Genomic DNA, 20,549 nt, shown 5'->3' on the forward strand with positions numbered 1-20,549 from the left:
ACAACAGCTGTTCCAGAAGACGGCTCACCACCGCCTGCTCAAAGGGGAATAAATTCTCGGCTCAGCCAGCGACGTCCCACGTCCCCAGAATGAATAAACAAAAACACCTGGGGTCTCTCAGTGTGACATACAATGAGAGGTTTCTGTCTGCAGCATACCTGATACTAACATCTGTTGTCCACTGTAAACTGAATCGAGGCCTAGAGATTTTATTGCTGCTGCTCCAGGTCGGATTTTTGTACACGCGTCCTGAACCAGAAACAGGGACTAACACTGTGATGCAAGACTCTCTCAAACAGTTACATTCTGCCTTATTAAGAATGTTCCACTTCTGTTACTTTCGGAAAGGAATTAATATTTGTGGATGAGGGTCGGCAGGATTGAATACCACAGTTAACATAAGATCAGAGGTGATGTTATTGAATGGTGAGCACAGGGGATGGGCCGAGTGGCCGCCAGTGTCTCCGCCCCCTGATCAGATTGTGAGAGAGCCGGAGGGAGGAGTTATTAACATGACCCGGGAATGAGCTCCATTGGAGCTTCATAAAGGGACAATGTCCGAGCTTGAAACCTTCTCTGTCCTTTCCCCTACAGTCCCAGTTCCTTTGGTCAAACTGGGAGAAAAGGGAATTGGGGGAAATTACCAATTGATGTTTGTTTCTGGGAATCATTGGGAAAGGCACCGCATGCGCGTTGCTGTCCCTCCTCCAATTCTGGCTGTGCCTGAGTAGAGCAGCGCATGCGTGAGGCCCTCCCCCAGCGCTGCCATTGAGGAGCATTGACTCAGTGAGTGCAAGAGGTTTGTTTGAAACAGACCGCAATGGAGAGATCAGCGCCCAGGGAAGGGAGGGAACAGCAGGCTCCTTCCAGCAGCACATCGGGATGGGAGCCTGGGACACAGAGGGGGCTCCGAGACCGGGATTGATTCGGGGTGAGTTCAGGGAGAACCGGGGGCTGTTTGTAAGAGGCCGAGCGGAGCAGGAACTGGTCCCGGAACTTGGAGTGAGCGGGCTGGGGGGAAGAGAGAGGCCTTTCTCGGGCTGTGTGTGGGCCTGCTGAGGGAGGCAGAGCGGGAAGAAGCTGCTGTGGGACATTCTTGTGGTTTTTAATCCCCTAAATTCTGATGGGAATTCATTGTTTGGCTTCTATTTCACGCTGTTTATGACGAATAGACATTGAATTGTTGGGAAATAAAGGGGAGTGTATCTACATGTGATAAAAGTGCCCGTTGTTCTTCCTTTAGCAGTTAGTGTTTTTTTGGGAGCTGGTTATTGAACTGTATAATCGTTCTATTTTTGGAGCTGCGCTTATATTGGTTAGTTTTCTTTTATCTGAGTAAATTGTTTCAGAATTTCGCAAACAGAAAAAGACTTGGAGGACCTCAGTGTTGCTTTGTAACCAGACCTTGCTCTGTTTAAATACAGAAGTATCATGATCATGACCTGAATGTTGTTGATTGGTTGATGTCTTTCTACTCAGAAATGATGATATCTCTCTTTTCTTCCTCCAGGCAAACGTTTGGTGGACCAAGATAATGTAATATTTCCTCAGTATGACCATCTGCTTCTCCAAACCAGCAGGTATGTTACAGTTGTCAGATTGGAGAACCTCCTTTCCACAGTCAGAGTGGATTGAGTCAGATACACATTGAGCTCAATTTCCAGAAGAATGCCTTCAATCCAAGAGTCAGACACAACTGATAACTTTTTTAAAAAATATTTCATCTTTATGCTTCATGCACAACAGCTTAGTTCCAATAAATTTCATTATGCATAGCCAGTTATAATTTGCAACATCAGAAGAGGTATATACTGTATCCTCATATGAAATATACATTCAGGAATTACATTAATCCACATGTAGTAAAGGCAATTTTAAAGTTACAATCAAGGTGAACAAACCAGTCATGCTGTTACATTGTTACAACAGGAATATATGAAGAAGATATTGAGTGCAGATGCAGAAGGAAACTTTGATATTTTCAGTAATTGAGAAAGTCAAAATTACATTTTCGATAAATCATTGACTTGGAAAAGATACAACAATTAAACTATGTAAATTTCAAATGAACAACTGGGCCAAAGCCAGATGTCGAGAGAGTGCTCACCGCGTGTACACACCCACAACCACCATCTCCATCCTACCCCCATATGTGTGCTTGTGCGCACACACACACTATTCTATCTCACACACAGCTACTGACTGATTAACAATAGTTGAAAATTTGTACACAATCCTGAAATACACATTACAACATCTAACACCGCAACTAGCAGAAAAAATTTCAAACTGATTTCTACTCTCAGATTAAAAGTCAAAGAGATCGACAGCACAGAATACGTATATTCAAATTATTAAGTCTGCACTGATCAAAAACAGTATAACAACACAGTTGATTGAAAGGGATTAGAATTGTTAACTCAATGAGTATTCCATTTCCATAGATTTTTCATGGCAGCAGAGAAGTTGTCATCCCCATCTGTATCATAACGCCATTCTCCATTTCATCATTTTGTAGGAGTTTTTTTTTAGTCCAGGAAGAAAATTTTGCTTATTCTGTGTCTTTCAAAATTTGTTTGAAGAAATCTATGAAGAATCCTGCATTCATCTTGACTATCTCTTCATTAAACTACGAAAAAATTCAAGGAATCAGAATATAGTTTTGTCAATAGAATCAGATCATTACTGTTTAAAGCAGTACAGAAAGAAAGAACAAGCTAAAACTGATATGTTGATTAAAATAAAAGGAGCAGCTTGACAAACCTGAGTGGATTGTTCATTAAATTGAATTTGACTGTTTAAATATTCTTCACCGATAGTGGAAAATAAAAGACCTTTTGTTTTCCCCCGCCCTACCAGAGAGCAATACAAGAATACTGCTAATGGTTTGCACAAGATCCTGTCCAGATTGGTAAATAAAATAGAATTGGCCAATTCTCTTTTCTGCACAAGGAGCATTGTCTTCAGTCAGCTGCAATGCAGTTGAAGTGTTCACTTAGTTGCAAATTGATTTAAGAAACAAACGACAGGCAAAAGTAGACATTGGGCCACTTCAAACTGATGCAGGGAGCCTAGTGATGGGAGATAAGGAAATAGCAGGAGAACTTAACAAGTACTTTGCGTCAGTTTTCACAGTGGAAGACATGAGTAATATCCCAAAAATTAAAGGGTGTCACGGGGCTGAGTTGAGTATGGTTGCCATTACGAAAGAGATAGTGCTAGAAAAGTTAAAAAGTCTTAATATTGATAAATCTCCTGGCCCCGATGGGATACACCCTAGAGTTCTGAGAGAGGTTGCTGAGGAAATAGCAGAGGCATTGGTTGAGATCTTTCAAGAGTCACTGGAGTCAGGAAAGGTCCCGGATGATTGGAAGATGGCTGTAGTAACCCCCTTGTTCAAGAAAGGATCAAGGCAAAAGATGGAAAATTATAGGCCAATCAGCTTAACCTCGGTTGTTGGTAAAATTCTAGAATCCATCATTAAGGATGAGGTTTCTAAATTCTTGGAAGAGCAGAGTCTGATTAGAACAAGTCAACATGGATTTAGTAAAGGGAGGTCATGCCTGACAAACCTGTTGGAATTTTTTGAAGAGGTAACAAGTAGGTTAGACCAGGGGAACCCAGTGGATGTGGTCTATCTGGACTTTCAAAAGGCCTTTGATAAGGTGCCACACGGGAGACTGCTGAGCAAGGTGAGGGCCCATGGTGTTCGAGGTGAGCTGCTGGGATGGATTGAGGATTGGCTATCTAACAGAAGGCAGAGAGTTGGGATAAAAGGTTCTTTTTCAGAATGGCAGCTGGTGACGAGCGGTGTCCCGCAGGGTTCGGTGCTGGGGCCACAGCTGTTCGCATTATATATTAATGATTTGGATGAGGGAACCGGGGGCATTCTAGCGAAGTTTGCCGATGATACAAAGTTAGGTAGACAGGCAGGTAGTACTGAGGAAGTGGGGAGGCTACAGAAGGATCTAGACAGGTTGGGAGAGTGGTCCAGGAAATGGCTGATGGAATTTAACGTGAGCAAGTGTGAGGTCTTGCATTTTGGCAAAAAGAATATAGGAATGGACTACTTTCTAAATGGTGAGAAACTTAATAAAGCCAAAGCACAAAGGGATCTGGGAGTGCTAGTCGAGGATTCTCTAAAGGTAAACATGCAGGTTGAGTCTGTGATTAAGAAAGCGAATGCAATGTTGTCTCTTATCTCAAGAGGGTTGGAATATAAAAGCAGAGATGTACTACTAAGACTTTATAAAGCTCTGGTTAGGCCCCATTTGGAGTACTGTGTCCAGTTTTGGTCCCCACACCTCAGGAAGGACATACTGGCACTGGAACGTGTCCAGCGGAGATTCACACGGATGATCCCTGGAATGACAGGTCTAGCATATGAGGAACGGCTGAGGATACTGGGATTGTATTCGTTGGAGTTTAGAAGATTAAGGGGAGATCTAATAGAGACGTACAAAATAATACATGGCTTTGAAAAGGTGGATGCTAGAAAATTGTTTCTGTTAGGCGAGGAGACTAGGACCCGTGGACACAGCCTTAGAATTAGAGGGGGTCATTTCAGAACGGAAATGCGGAGACATTTCTTCAGCCAGAGAGTGGTGGGCCTGTGGAATTCATTGCCACGGAGTGCAGTGGAAGCTGGGACGCTAAATGTCTTCAAGGCCGAGATTGATAGGTTCTTGTTGTCTAGAGGAATTAAGGGCTACGGGGAGAACGCTGGCAAGTGGAGCTGAAATGCGCATCAGCCATGATTGAATGGCGGAGTGGACTCGATGGGCCGAATGGCCTTACTTCCACTCCTATGTCTTATGGTCTTATGGATTCAGTTAATACTGATCATTAATTCATTGGTAAAGTATGTCACAATGCAAAAAGTGATAGCATCCTGAAAACCAGACCTTGATATCCCCACTGTTCCTGGTTAGACTCTGCACTATAGGAATTACAAAAGTCTATTGCTTTTCTCTTCTTGATTCTGAAGAAAGGCACAGATGCTTTTCTACTATAATGTGTTGCATGTTCACCTGTCCATGGATCCTACAGGCTCTAAAACTAAAGAACATAGGCTGTGGACAAATATTAACAGATATAGAAACCCATCCACTTTCACTGATGGGAGCTGACTCCAGTGGCAATGGATAAAATCTTATTCATGTCAAGTAGTACAAATTTAAACAATTAATTGTGCTTGCAGTTACTAAGTGACATGTTTCAATTTAGACGACAGTGAAATAAATAACCAAGAATAAGGACAACATTGGTATCAAGTGTCAGAGACTGATTGATTGAATTCAGTTCTCAGTCTTGGCCTGGTGCTGATGCAAACATACTTTATCCACACTCACATTCTGGTTGAGGGCCTGAGCAATGCAGACGTATTTCCATACATTTTAATAACTGAAACACTGATTAAGAAGGCATTAAACCTACCTCGAAGTGTATCAGATCATGACATGCAGAATTGGAAACATAAGGAGATGGGCAGACAGAAAATGTCAGTATGGTATAGACCAGTACCCCTACTTTAAAGTGATACAGATTGGCAGCACAACAGAAAACTCACTCACACTCAGCCAGTTAATGCTGAAGGGGGAAAAAGAATGAAATTTAGGCCCAGGTATTTCCAAATATGGACAGTTATAAATTAACTCACCAAACTGTTAATCACTTCAGTTAGTGTTAGATGTTCCATTTTACAGTGAACAGCAGCAACTGATAAAGACTCCTGCATACACACAATGTAAAAAAAAGTCTGAAAACAATAACATTCAGATTCATGGCAAAGGTAAACACTGAACCAACATTAATCCCTCAAACACAAGGTGTTAGTGAATATTGATCAAACAAATACAACTCAATGTGTAAAGTGAATAAGATTCACACACTCCATCTTCACACACTCCATCTGATGCTGTTGCATACAAAACCAAACTGGCACTATAGTTATTCAAAGGCAGAATACTGCACAACTAATCTCACATTAGCAATTACCTTGAGATACTGGCAGTGAGTGGATGAAGTTCAGATGCCCAACAGTGAGTTGAAATTAGTATGGAGACCAGATGAACAACAGAATGTCCCAGTGCAGACACAATGGGCTGAATGGCTGTATCAATTCTGTGACTCTGTCATAAATCACAAAATGCAGAAGAGTTTAAGGCCCAATCACAACACCCTTAAAAACTGCTATCACAGAATGAATCTCAGTCACAGAGGATTGTTTTGTTTGCGAAATTCATTCATGGGATAAGGGCATCATTCGCTAGGCCAGTATTTATTGCCCATCCCTAACTGCTCAGGGGGTAGATTGATAGCTGCTCTCACATGTTCACTCTGTAGAAACTGAAAGGGTGCAATTGATTCATAAATATACATGCACACACACAACTAAACTAACACATTCACTTAGCAAACACTGGCAGCTACAGTCTGCTAAATGCATTTGCATATTTATAAACTAGATGTTGACAGATACAAATTCATAACTCTATCCTGAGATACCCAGAGCCGAATATAACAGGGACAGATTGGTCAATCATACACATGTGCACATGGCAGGACATTTTAGAGGAAGGCTGATAACTACATTCTCATCATCGAAACTTATTAGAACAGATTAATAACACTCCGTTTCAAATTGCATACATTGACATGTACAGTTTGATAATGACACATGTTTACAGCATAGAAACTTACAGGTAGAAATTAATAACAAAAATTGCTGGAAAATCAGACTTAACATTTGAGGTCTAGTGACCCCTCCTCAGAACTGATTGTGTGCATTTTCCTAGCTACCATTTGGTCTTCTCTATGCTGGGAAACTGAGTTTAGATTGGGTGTCCACTGTGCAGAACACCTACATTCTATCCAGACAAAATGTCCCTGAGCTTCTAGTCGCGTGCCACTTCAACACACCACCCAGTTCCCTGGCCAACATCTCTGTCTCAGACTTGCTGCAGTGCTCCAGTGAAGCTCAGTGCAAGCTGGAAGAACAGCACCTCATTTTCTGCTTGGGAACTCGACAGCCTTCTGGACTCAATACTGAATTCTACATCTTTAGAGCGAGAGCTCTCCCGTATTATTACCCAAAACCTCTCACACCACGCAGTGTTATCACAGGGTCTTTTATTGTACACCAAAACTCACTAATAGTCTCTATTAATAGCTATTACCATCCTTGTCTGATTGTGATCCACTAGTTTATCTGTCCGACTGTTCTTCCCTCTCTTTGGATTCTATATCCATCCACCATTTACTCCCTTACCCTCCAACACACTCTATCTTGTGCAGAACAATTAATATTTTCCTGGCTACCATCTCTTCATAGGAAGGGTTACTAGCCTGGAAATTTTAACTCTGATTTCTGTCCACAGACTCTGTCAGACCTGCTGAGCTTTTCCAGCAATTTGTTTTAGTTTCTGATTTCCAGCATCTGCAGTTCTTTTGGTTTTCATTTAGAGATTAATAACTGTCATGCAGACATTGATAAATGCTCTCACATTTACATTACAGAGCCTGACCAGGAAGGGTTCTTAACGAAATAAAACATTCATGAAGCAAAAACTGACAGGGACTGTTAAAAAGTAAACTCTCATATTCACATAGCAGAACCTGGCAGACTTAGATTGATAATTACCCAAACACATTTAGTATGGAGTACAGTTGTTGGGCGGTCACCTTGCAACTGTACATGACATTGGTTAGGCCACTGTTGGAATATTGCTTGCAATTCTCGTCTCCTTCCTACAGAAATGATATTGTGAATCTTGAAAGGGTTCAGAAAAGACGTAAAGGATGTTTCCAGGTTTGGAGGATTTGAGCTATCGGGAGAGGTTGAATAGGCTAGGGCTGTTTTACCTGGAGCATTATATAAGGCTGACATTATAGAGGTTTACAAAATCATAAGGGGCATGGAGAGGATAAATAGACAAAGTCTTTCCCCTGGGGTGGGGGAATCCAGAACTAGAGGGCATAGGTTTAGGGTGTGAGGGAAATGATATAAGAGACCTAAGGGGCACTTTTTCGTGCAGAGGGTGGTACTTGTGTGGAATGGTCTGCCAGGAGGAAGTGGTGGAGTCTAGTACAATTGCAGCATTTAAAAGGCATTGAGATGGGTATATGAGTAGGAAGTATTTAGAGGGATATGGGCCGGGTGCTGGCAGGTGGGTCTAGATTGGGTTGGGATATCTAGTTGGCATGGACAAGTTGGACCAAAGGGTCTGTTTCCATTGTGTACATCTCTATGACATTCACTAAGCAGATTTCCTCAGATGGCTAAGGGAATTCAGCATGTCCATAAATACTCTTGCAAACTTTTATAAATGCACCACAGAAAGCATCCTATTTGTAGTGTGGCTTCTGTTCTGCCCAAGACCACAAGATACTACAGGGAGTTGTGACTCAGCCCAGTCCGTCACTGAAAGCAGCCTTCCATCCAAAGGGTCCATTTCCACTTCCCCCTGTCTTGGGAAAGCAACCAACAACATGAAAGACCCATCCGACCCCAGTTATACGCTCCTCCACCCTGGGCTGTCAGGGAGAAAATACAGAAGTTTGAATACACCATCCAACAGATTCAAGAACAGCTTCTCCATTATTATGAGACTTTTGAACGGACCTCTAAATTTTGATGCTAATCTCTGTCTGCACCTTTTCTGCAACCTCAACGCTGTATTCTGTTCTATTACCTTGATGGACATTGGAAGTGATGATCTGTCTGTAAGGTGCACAAAACAATACTTTTCAATTTATCTCAGGACATGTGATAACAATGATATAATTAAATGAATAACTGCAGTCTTATGTTCATATAGCAGAATCTGAGGGATACAGGCTGATAACTACAGTCACACAAACTGACAGGAAAAGATGAATAAATACACTCAAAACACTGGAATTACAGAGCCTGACAAGGTAATATTGATCACTCAACTCTCACATTCACAAAACAGAAACTGATAGCAACAGATGAAAACTCAGCTCACACATTCACATAGCAGGGATAGATTGACAATTACACAAACATATTTGCCAAGCAGAAACTGACAGCTGCAGATTGATAACGATATTTATGTATTCACGCAGCAGAGTCTGAAAGGTACAGATTGAGTTACACTCTCTTGACAAAAAGAAAAATTGACAGGTAGAGAATGATAACTGTACTCCCACGTTCACATCACTGAAACTGACAGCTACAGTTTGATAATACACCCATATTCACAGCAGAATCTGATAGGTACTGATCAATAACTGTATTCACATATTGACAGGAAATAAATTGACAGGGACAGGTTGGTATCGACTCTCTCAAATTGACGTAGTAGAAACAGATTGACAAAGACACTCTGGTGTAAAATAGCAAAACCTGACCAGTACTGTTTGATAACTGCATTCACACATTGGTATAGCTAAAGCAGACAAATACAGATCAATATCTACATTCACACAGAAGAAACTGATGGGTACAATTTGATGATTGCATTTAATATTCATACAGCAGAAACTGACAGGTAGATACTGATAATGACACTTGCGTTCTCATAGCTGAAACTGACAGGTTCAGGTTGATAACTACAATCTCAGATACACAATAGAAACTGTTCAGGACAGATTGGTCTGTAAACTCTCACATTCACAGGGCAGAAACTGACAGGTACATATTGATGACTAAACTCTCACATCTCCAGTGAAACACATAGGGACTGATTTTATTTTATATAAAATGTATTTAACAACCAGTCCCTGCAAGTTTATGCTGTGTGGATATGAGTTTAGTTATCAATCTATACCTGTCAGTTTATGCTATGTGAATGTGTGAGTGTAGTTATTAATCTGTCCCTGTCAGTCTCTGCAATGCCAAAATGTAAATATATTTACCAGATTGTGACAGGGACAGATTGATAGCTACATTCACTCACACATTTGCACAGCTTATACTGACAGGTACAGGTTGACAGCTGTACTCCCACATTCACCTTGCAGGAACTGACAGGTATGGATTGATAAGGAAACTCTCAGATCCAGATACACACTTGTATTGATTTGCCCTATTGTGGAAGTGTTGGTTAGTATCTGGTTCTCAGTGAATTGGTATAGATATTTTTATTACAATCACCAGACAAAGAGCAGCTCAGGCCAAGAATACAATCAAACCTATAGTTGGACTTGCCGGTTTGAAAGAAAAACAGCCTAATGATTATTAAATGAATGTTACATTCAAAGGTTTGATACTGTCAAACTTAATGTTGATTTATAGGAGATGTCTCTTCTGTCTTCCTTCAGACAAATACTTGAAGGATCAAGACATATTCCCTTGGGGCAAAGCCAAGTGTGATCAGTTCCTTCTAAAAAACAGCAGGTATCAGACACTAAAGAACATCCTTTCCACAGTCACAGAATTGTTTGAATTAGACACATTGAGCTCAATTTCCAGAAGCAATGTTTCAGACAGAGTCAAATACCACCAAGGAATTACAAACATTTTATCTCTCTCCATTCTCCATGCACATCACCCCATTTCCAATAAATATTATTATTCACAGCCATATAGTCATAGATTTATACAGCACTGAAACAGACACTTTAGCTGGAATCATCCATGCCAACCAGATATCCTGAACTAATCCAGTCTCATTTGCCAGCACATGGCCCATATCCCTCTCAACCCTTCCTGTTCTTGTATCCATCCAGGTGCCTTTTAAGTGGTGTACTTGTACCAGTCTCCACTAATTTCTCTGGCAGCTCAAATTGCCCTCCAGATCCCTTTTAAAATCTTCCCCTCAAACTCTAACCCTCTCACTCTGGACTCCCCTACCCCAGGGAATAAATGTTGTCTATTTATCCTATCCATAGCGCTCATGATTTTATAAACCTCTATTAGGTTATCTCTCTGTAAACAGCCTTAAGCCTATTCAACCTTTCCCAATACCTCAAATACTCCAACCATGGTACCATCCTTGTAAATCCTTTCTAAACCCTTCAAGTTTTACAATATCTTTCCGATAGGTAGGAGACCAGAATTGCATGCAATATTCCAACAGTGTCCTAACCAATCTCCTGTAAAGCCGCAACATGATCTCCTAACTCCTGTAATCAATTCACTGACCAATAAAGGAAAGCATACCAAACGCCGCCTTCATTATCCTATCTACCTGCAACTCCACTTTCAAGGAGCTATGAACCTACACTCCAAGGTCTCTTTGTTCAGCAACACTCCCTCGGACCTTATCATTAAGTATATAAGTCTTGCTAAGATTTGCTTTCCCAAAATGCAGCACATCACATTTATCTAAATTAAACTCCATCTGCCACTTCTCAGCCCATTGGCCCATCTGATCAAGATCCAGTTGTAATCCAAGGTAATCTTCTTCGCTGTCCATTACACTTCCAATTTTGGTGTCATGTGCATACTTACTAACTATATGCCTTGTCAGGTGGGTCATTGGGCTGAGGAGTGGCAGTTGTAGTTCAGTTTACATAGGGGACAGAGGGAGAGGGAGGGACAGAGTGAGAGGGTGACAGAGAGAGTGGGGACAGAGAGGAGGGTGACAGAGCGGTGAGTACAGAGAGAGGGGGACACAGAGAGAGTGGGGACAGAGAGAGGGGGGCTATTGAGAGGGGGAGACAGAGGGAGAAGGCAAACCAAGACATTAATTCCACACTTAATGGTAGGGCACTGGGGAGTGTTGCTGAATGAAGAAACCTCAGTGTGCCAGTGAAGATTTCCTTGAAAGTACTCCAATGGGTTTATTTGGAAGCACTAGCTGTCAAAGCACTGTTCCTTCATCAACCGCCTGATGAAGGTGCAGTGCTTCAAAAGCTAGTGTTTCCAAATAAACCTGTTGGATGAAAGCCTGGTGTTGTCATTTTTCACTTTGTCCACCTGAGTCCAACACTGGCACCTCCAAGTCCATGAAAGTAGTTGCAGATACACAGGGTGGTGAAGGGGGCATTTGGCGTGCTTGCCTTCATTGTTCAGGATATTGAGTGTAGGAGTTGGGAGGTCATCTGGTGGCTGTGCAGGGTATTGGTGAATCCACTTTTAGGAGATTGTGTACAATTGTCACCAACCTGCTGCAGGAAGGATGTTGTTAAACTTGAGGTGGTACAGTAAAGATTTACAAGGATAGAGATATACAGTCATACAGCAAAGAAACAGACCCTTTGGCCCACCATGTCCATGATGTTCAACAAACACCAAACTGCATTGGTCCCATTTACCTGCACTTGGCCCCTAGCTGACTGTACCCTGGCTTTTTAGATGCTGCTTAAATGCTGTGCGAGTACCCAACCACCCTCTCAGACAGAACGTTCCAAACTTTACCCACCCTCTGGGTCAAAATATTTTCCTCACATTTCCTCTAAGCTGTTTTCTCCTCAACATCAACTTGTGCCCTCTGGACTTAGACACATCGGTCATGGGGAGGAAAGATTTTCTCAATCTACTCTGCCTACATTTCTGATAATCTGGTATTCTTCAGTCAGATCCTCCCTGAGTCTTCTCTGCTCCAAGGAAACAAAACTCAGCTTATCCAGTCTTGCCTCATAACAGTGACTTTCCAACCCACTGCACCCTCTCCAGTACATTCACATCCTTCTGATAGGGTGGCAGTCAGACCTGCACACAGTATTCCATCTGTGGCCTAATCAATGTTCTATAAAGTTGTCGTAAGAGTGCCTTGCTTTGAAATTGTACAGCTCAGGTCATAAAGGCCAGCATTGTGTATGCCTTCTTCAGCAGCCTGTCTGCCTGTGCTGTTTCCTTCTGGAATCTATAGACTTGTATACCAAGGTCCCTTTGTTCCTCAGTACACCCTAGGGACTTACCCTTCATTGTGTAATTCTTTCCCTTGTTAGACCTCCTAAAATGCATTATCTCACACTTATCAGGAATATCAGAGCCACTGTTCTGCCGGTGATACTCTCACTGTAGCCTGAGACCAGCCCCCTCACTGTCAACTGTGCTGCCAATTTTCATGTTAAAGTAGAAAGAACAGTACAGCACAGTCACAGACCCTTTGCCCTCCAAGCCTGCACCAACACATTTTGCACTTCCACACAAATCTCGTCTATAAATGCAGTAACTATACCTTCTACATTCACATCCAAGTTGTTAATGTACAAAATGAACAGCAAGAGTCCCAACGCTGATCCCCGTGGGACACCGCTGGTCACAGTCTTCCAATCACAAACACAACCCATCACCATCACACTTTGCCTCCTGTCTGCAAGCTAATTACAGATCCAGTTTGCTTAAGACTCCAAGAGCCAATCTTAGACCAGTCTTTTATATGGGACTTTGTCAAAGGCTATCAGGGTGGCCTGTACCTGCCAGAATAGAGTGGCCCAGAATAGAGTGGCCCACAAACTGATCAATAAGTGAAAAGTAGAATTAAACAGCAGGATGTGAAAGACAATGGCAGAAACTAAGCACATCAGCCTGTTCACACACAATAAGATGTAATGATACCATTGAACAAGCCACTCAGAGGACAGTAAAAATAACTCAACCTGTTCCCATTTGAAACAGTTCTAACCAGCAGACCTAAGGTCTGATAAACCAGTAACTTCAGCCACATTAAATGAAAGGGAATTGTGCCAGTAAATGAACAGGCACCAGATCTTCGATACAGCCCATTAATCCCCTAAGACAACTGAGGGGGCAACAGCTAAAGTTATCTTATACGACACAGTTTCTTAACTGTGTGACTTTACACATTTTAACTAACTTTATAAGAGAAATTAAAATTACAAATTTATAGCAAAATTAACTGTTTTCTGTTTTTTCTTCATATATAATAAGGACTTTGGGGCATGTAAGAAGAGCAATAGAATTTGATTCAAGTTAAATACAATGAATAACAGCATTCAGGATGTCCCTCAAGATAAGCTAGACTAACAGAAACCTGAAGGAGTATAGCAAGTAACTCTGGAATGTGAACAAATAGGATACATAGAAATATCTTAAGACAGAGGGATTACAGTATCTGCTAATCACCTTGAGATCATGTGAACCTGGAGCTGTCCAATGGATGCCCATCATTGATTAGGTGTCTCATAGGATAGGGTATGCAAAGAAAGAGGGAGGAGCATATTAATCACGTTGTATGTGATTGTTCACAGAAAGTGTAAAAAAGATACGGTTTTTTTATTGTAAAATCAGAGTGTGCCATGGATCTCTCTTCTGAGGCCAGTCTCAGGGGAAGATCCTTTGGCCCTCTCCCTGCATTAACTGGTTTCTTCTTGAATAAACACCTACCACTTGCCTGAAGCCTGCCTGTCTCCTGAGTCTTTCATGTATCAATCCAGTTTGTCCAAACTGGAAGAATTAGATAGCAGGCCAAGTGTCAGATTGAAACAAATACTGCAATTTAATTCATTTCCACAAAGTGAAAACAGAACACATCTCTTACAAAATGACTGAATAAATACTTTGTTTTCAAGTGGTCCAAAGGGAAATGAAATATTGACATGAAAAGGTACACATTCAGACAGATCCCCAGAGATTAATGGATACAGAATGTAAAAGCTCTCAAAGTGGTCTTGTTATAAACATGTGAACAATAAATTCAAAATGCACATTCAGAATATAACTTACAATCATAAACTGTACCACAGAATAAAAGTTGTGGAAATTGTCTAAACTGCTCTATACTGTCAGAGACTGACAATGGTATAAAAAGTCTCACTTTCATTTACTGTAGATAGAATTTCTCCAGTGCAGATATAGATCATTAGGCCCAACCCCCTGCAACAACTCTCCAAAGCTGATCTCACCCAGATGTAAACCCCACCCTATCCCCATAACTCCACGTTTACCACTGTTAACCCACTGACACTGCACATCCTTGAAGACTACATGACAATTTACCATGGCTAATCCAGCAACCCTGCACATGTTTGGACCATGCAGAAAAACAAAAGCACCCAGAGGAAACCCATACAGACACGGGCAGAATGTGCAACCTGCACACAGATAATGAAGCATGGTTGGAATTGAATCTGTTTACCTGGCACCATTGTGCCACCATGCCATCCTGATATGGATGGCAATTGATGAAATCCTATTCACGTTGAGAAACTGAGATTTGAAGTAAAAAGAGCTCCTGCAGTTTCTGCAAGTGTCATGTTAAACAGAGACAAATATGTAAGTACACTCACTCATTCACAGAGCACAAACTGACAGGTACAGATACTTTCAGATACAGATGCACTCATCCATTCATATAGTTGAAGCTGTCAGGGATAGATTGATCGCACAAACACATTCACATTGCAGAAACAGACAGGTACATTTTGATAATACACTCACATATTCCCAGAGAAAAATCTAGCAGGTATATATTGATAACTATATTCTTACATTCACCTAGAACCTAATGAGGCAGATTGATAACTAACATCACATTGACATAGCAAAAGCTGACAGGTAGAAATTGATAATGACACTCATTCACACAGCAGAATCTGACAGGGGCAGATAGATAATTGGACTGTCATCTTCACGTCACAGAAACTGACAGGGGGAGATAGATAACTAGACAGTCATATTCAAATTGGAGAGACTGATGGACAGATCAATAACTACACTTCCATATCCACAGATCAAAAACTGACAGGTACAGATGGATAGGTGAAAGTGAGGATTGCAGATGCTGGAGATTAGAGTGAGCAGTGTGGTGCTGGAAAAGCACAGCAGGTCAGGAAGCATCCGAGGAGCAGAAGAATTGAGGTAATGGCTAAAAGCCCTTCATCTGTACAAATTGATAACTAAACCATACATTCACAGAGCAGAAACTGACAGGAAAAGATTGACAACCACACTCATGCATTTATGCTGCAGAAAGCAAAAGGTACACTTCAATACAGACCCCCACATGTTCACATGGCAGAAGATGGCAGGTAGGTATTGATCACAATGTTCACATTTTAACAATGCTGAAACTGACATAGACAGATTGATAATTAATCACATTCACAGAGCAAAAACTGTCGTATTCACATAGCACAAACCAACAGGAATGGGGTGATAACTTCACTCAAGTACGCATGTATGAGAATCTTATTGGGAGAGAGCAATACCTCTACTCATATATTCAGTGAGTGGAAATCCACAGGTACAGGCAGGTAACTTCACTCAAGTATGCACATCGCAGAAGCTGACAGGGAGAGAGTGATAACTGTACTCACATATTCATGTGGCAGAATCTGCGAGTTTCAGATCGATATATATGCTCTCATTGTAAGTATAAAATGGTTGACCATATTCTCACTGGAGATCTCACCCCTGCTATTGGGGTGGCTCAGTGGTTAGCACTGCTGCCTCACAGCAACAGGGTCCCAGGATTGATTCCAGCCTTGGGTGACTGTCTGTGTGCAGAAGCTGATATTCAGGGAGTGGAGGGCACTGAGTCCTACTTGTGTCTGTCCAAAGTGGTATCCAGTACATTCAAAGTTGTAGGTACTACATGAAACACATTCTTATGTCAATGGATGACACCTACAGAGTAAAACAAGTCACACTTAAAAAGGTTTGAGTTATAGTCCAGTAACATACTGACATGTAAAGACTGTGAAATAGAGTTTACAAAAATGCTTTACATTCCAGAAACAGACGGGCATAGATTGGTGTTGAGAGTGTGGTGCTGGAAAAGCACAGCCAGTTAGGCAGCATCCGGGAAGCAGGAGAATCAATGTATCGGGCATAAGCCCTTAATTTTGACATTTCCGGCATAAACCCTCTCATCCTCAGCATCTGTAGTCCTCACCTCTCCTCGGGGCACACATTGCAGGAATATTTCTAAGTGGCTGGCAAATAGCGTAACCTATTACTGCTTAGAAAACCTCTCGAAGTAACACTAATTGACTATTACACAGAGGACCAGAGTCTGAATGGACAGATGTTGAGTTAATGCAAAATGTGTAAATAAGGACATGACAGATACAATGTTAAAGTGACATATATAAAGCATGCTAACAGTTGCTGGTTAACAGGTATTCGCATAACACTGAGAAATGGTAGAAGTCTGTACATAGAGTCATAGAGATGTACAGCATGGAAACAGATCCTTCGGTCCAACCTGTCCATGCCAACCAGATATCCCAACCCAAACTAGTCCCACCTGCCAGCACCCCGACCATATCCCTCCAAACCTTTCCTATTCGTATACCCATCCAAATATCTCTTAACTGTTGCAATTGTACTAGCTTCCACCACTTCCTCTGACAGCTCATTCCATACATGTACCACCCTCTGCCTGAAAATGTTGCCCCTTCGGTCTCTTTTATATCTTTCCCCTCTCACCCTAAACCTATGCCCTCTAATTCTGGACTGCCCAACCCCAGGGAAAAGACTTTGTCTATTTATCCTATCCTTGTCCCTCATAATTTTTAAAATCTCTATAAGGTCACCCCTCAGCCTCCAACACTCCAGGGAAAACAGCCCCTACCTGTTCAGCCTCTCCCTTTAGCTCAAATCCTCCAACCCTGGCAACCTCCTCCTAAATATTTTCTGAACCCTTTCAAGTTTCACAAAATTTTTCCGATACAAAGTAGACCAGAATTGCACACAATATGCCAACAATGGGCATATTGGGCGGCACGGTGGCACAGTGGTTAGCACTGCTGCCTCACAGCGCCTGAGACCCGGGTTCAATTCCCGCCTCAGGCGACTGACTGTGTGGAGTTTGCACATTCTCCCCGTGTCTGCGTGGGTTTCCTCCGGGTGCTCCGGTTTCCTCCCACAGTCCAAAGATGTGCAGGTCAGGTGAATTGGCCATGCTAAATTGCCCGTAATGTTAGGTAAGGGGTCGATGTCGATGTCGATGTAGATGTAGGGGTATGGGTGGGTACGCTTCGGCGGGGCAGTGTGGACTTGTTGGGCCGAAGGGCCTGTTTCCACACTGTAAGTAATCTAATCTAATCTAATGGGATAACCAATGTCCTGTACAGCTGCAACATGACCTCCCAACTCCTGTACTCAATACTCTGACCAATAAAGGAAAACATACCAAACACCACCTTCACTATTCTATCTACCTGCGACCCCACTTTCAAGGAGCTATGAACCTGCACTCCAAGGTCTCTTTGTTCAGCAACACTCCATAAGACCTTACCATTAAGTGCATAAGTCTTGCTAACATTTGCTTTCCAAAAATGCAGCACCTTGCATTTACCTGAATTAAACTCCATCTGCCACTTCTTAGCACATTGGCCCATCTGGTCCAGATCCTGTTGGATTTCTGAGGTCACCCTCTTTGCTGTCCACTAGACCTCTAATTTTGGTGTCATCTTCAAACTTACTAACTGTACCTCTTATGCTCACATCCAAATCAGTTATGAAAATGACAAAAAGTAGAGGACCCAGCACCGATCCTTGTGGCACTCCACGGGTCACAGGCCTCCAGTATGAAGCTGCACGACCCTTAAGCAGTTATCAATCAAGTTCTCAGAAATATATTAATCCCGCATTCAAGACGTGACTCAAGAAAAATATGACATAGAAACTTTTTTCTTTTCATTTCTCTTCAACTCCGTGCAATTGAGAATGAAACCAAAAGAAAAATGCTGGAAAATCTCCGCAGGTCTGGCAGCATCTGTAAGGAGAGAAAAGAGCTGACGTTTCGAGTCGAACTGACCCTTTGTCAAATCTAAAAAAAGGGGAGAAATAGGGAGGTATTTATACTAGGCTGAGAGAAGGTGAGTCATGGCTCCAGAAGCAAAGGTAGCAATAAAGAGGTGATAATGTCAGTGCATCGAGAGATTAGGAGCTGTGAATGACCAAAGCTGAAGCCAGTTCCATGTGACACAATTTGTGGGGGATGGGTGAAGCAAATTGGAAAACCGGGGAGAAGGGTAGCAAAGAGGAGAGGAAAAAGGTGATGAAAGAGTGGGGAGCGAGAGAAAGAGAGACAATCAAGAAATAAGAGGTACAGAACAGTGAACAAAATCAAAAAAAGATAAATTAGATTACTTACAGTGTGGAAACAAGTCCACACCGACCCTCCGATGAGCAACCACCCTTACGTTTAGCCCTTCACCTAACACTACGGGTATTCATCAGGTATTCCTGATGAAGGGCTTTTGACCGAAACGTCCATTTCGCTGCTCCTTGGATGCTGTCTGAACTGCTGTGCTCTTCCAGCACCACGATCCAGAATCTGGTTTCCAGCATCTGCAGTCATTGCTTTTACCTTTTCTCCCCAAAGCTGATTGTTACTGACCAGAGGAGCGCATGCGTGAGACCCCCCCCCCCCCCCACCAAAAGCGCTGCCATTGAGGAGCATTTACTCAGTGAGTACAAGAGGTTTGTTTGAAACAGACCGCAATGGAGAGATCAGCGCCCAGGGAAGGGAGGGAACAGCAGGCTCCTTCCAGCAGCACATCGGGATGGGAGCCTGGGACACAGAGGGGGCTCCGAGACCGGGATTGATTCGGGGTGAGTTCAGGGAGAACCGGGGGCTGTTTGTAAGAGGCCGAGCGGAGCAGGAACTGGTCCCGGAACTTGGAGTGAGCGGGCTGGGGGGAAGAGAGAGGCCTTTCTCGGGCTGTGTGTGGGCCTGCTGAGGGAGGCAGAGCGGGAAGAAGCTGCTGTGGGACATTCTGGTGGTTTACAATCCTCTGAACTCTGTTGAGATTTCATTGTTTCTCACTGTTTGTTGAGGTTGTGTAGTCATTAGCGGAATCGCAGACCGAACGTAGGAATGGGATACTCCTGTAAAAGGAGTGGGTCTTGGGGGGGGAAAGAAAGATATAGCGCCGTTTTTCCTCTCTCCAACTGGTAGTGTTTTGGGAGTTGGATATTGAACTCATTCCGGTGGTGAGTAGTCCCATTCATGGAGCTGTGCAGTTGTTGCTCAGTTTCTCCATCTCACTCAGTTGGTATCGAATCATATGAGAAACAAACACAATCTCCAGACAAACCGCAGCTCAGTGCAACAATGGAATCCGATCCACGGTTCTGTTTAAGTTGCTGGCTTATCCAAACGAATATGCAATGGATGTGACAATGATCAATATTGCCAGACTCGCTTCACGGTGATTAACGGGTGGTGTCTCTCTATTTTCCTCCAGACAAATACCTGAGGGACTAAGACACTGTGATACTTCCTCAGTTCAAAGCGAAGTGTGACCAGCTGCCTCGAGCAAACAGCAGGTATGTAGCCCATTGACATTTACACCAGTTTTGAAGATACTCAACTGAATCCTCATCCGAAATAGACAGTCAGGAACAACATTAAAATCTGCATTTAATAAGAACATTTTCTACATTGAAGATAAACAAATAGATCACACAGTTACATAGTTTCAACAACCATCCGTGAGGTAGCTGCTAAGTACAGAGATGGAGGGAAACTGTGCTCATCAACAGTTTCTCTCTCCATTCTCAGTGCACATCACCCCATTTCCAATCAGTGTTATTATTCACAGCCATCGCGTCATAGAGATGTACAACATGGAAACAGACCCTTCAGTCCAATTCGTCCATGCCGATCAGATATCCCAACCCAATCTAGTCCCATTTCCCAGCACATGGCCCATATCCC

General features: G+C 42.5%; 1 long non-coding RNA gene across 1 annotated transcript; it reads right to left on the bottom strand.

Moving 5' to 3' along the window:
* Window positions 1–2,474: 2,474 nt before the first annotated feature.
* Window positions 2,475–19,176, bottom strand: LOC140470778 (uncharacterized). The gene is made up of 4 exons (XR_011956688.1): window positions 18,981–19,176; window positions 8,624–8,722; window positions 5,998–6,131; window positions 2,475–2,629 (listed from the first exon to the last, which is right to left on the bottom strand). It is a non-coding gene; the product is annotated as an uncharacterized lncRNA (long non-coding RNA).
* Window positions 19,177–20,549: the final 1,373 nt, after the last annotated feature.

Source organism: Chiloscyllium punctatum, chromosome 52 (assembly GCF_047496795.1).
Source record: "Chiloscyllium punctatum isolate Juve2018m chromosome 52, sChiPun1.3, whole genome shotgun sequence".
NCBI lineage: Eukaryota > Metazoa > Chordata > Chondrichthyes > Orectolobiformes > Hemiscylliidae > Chiloscyllium > Chiloscyllium punctatum.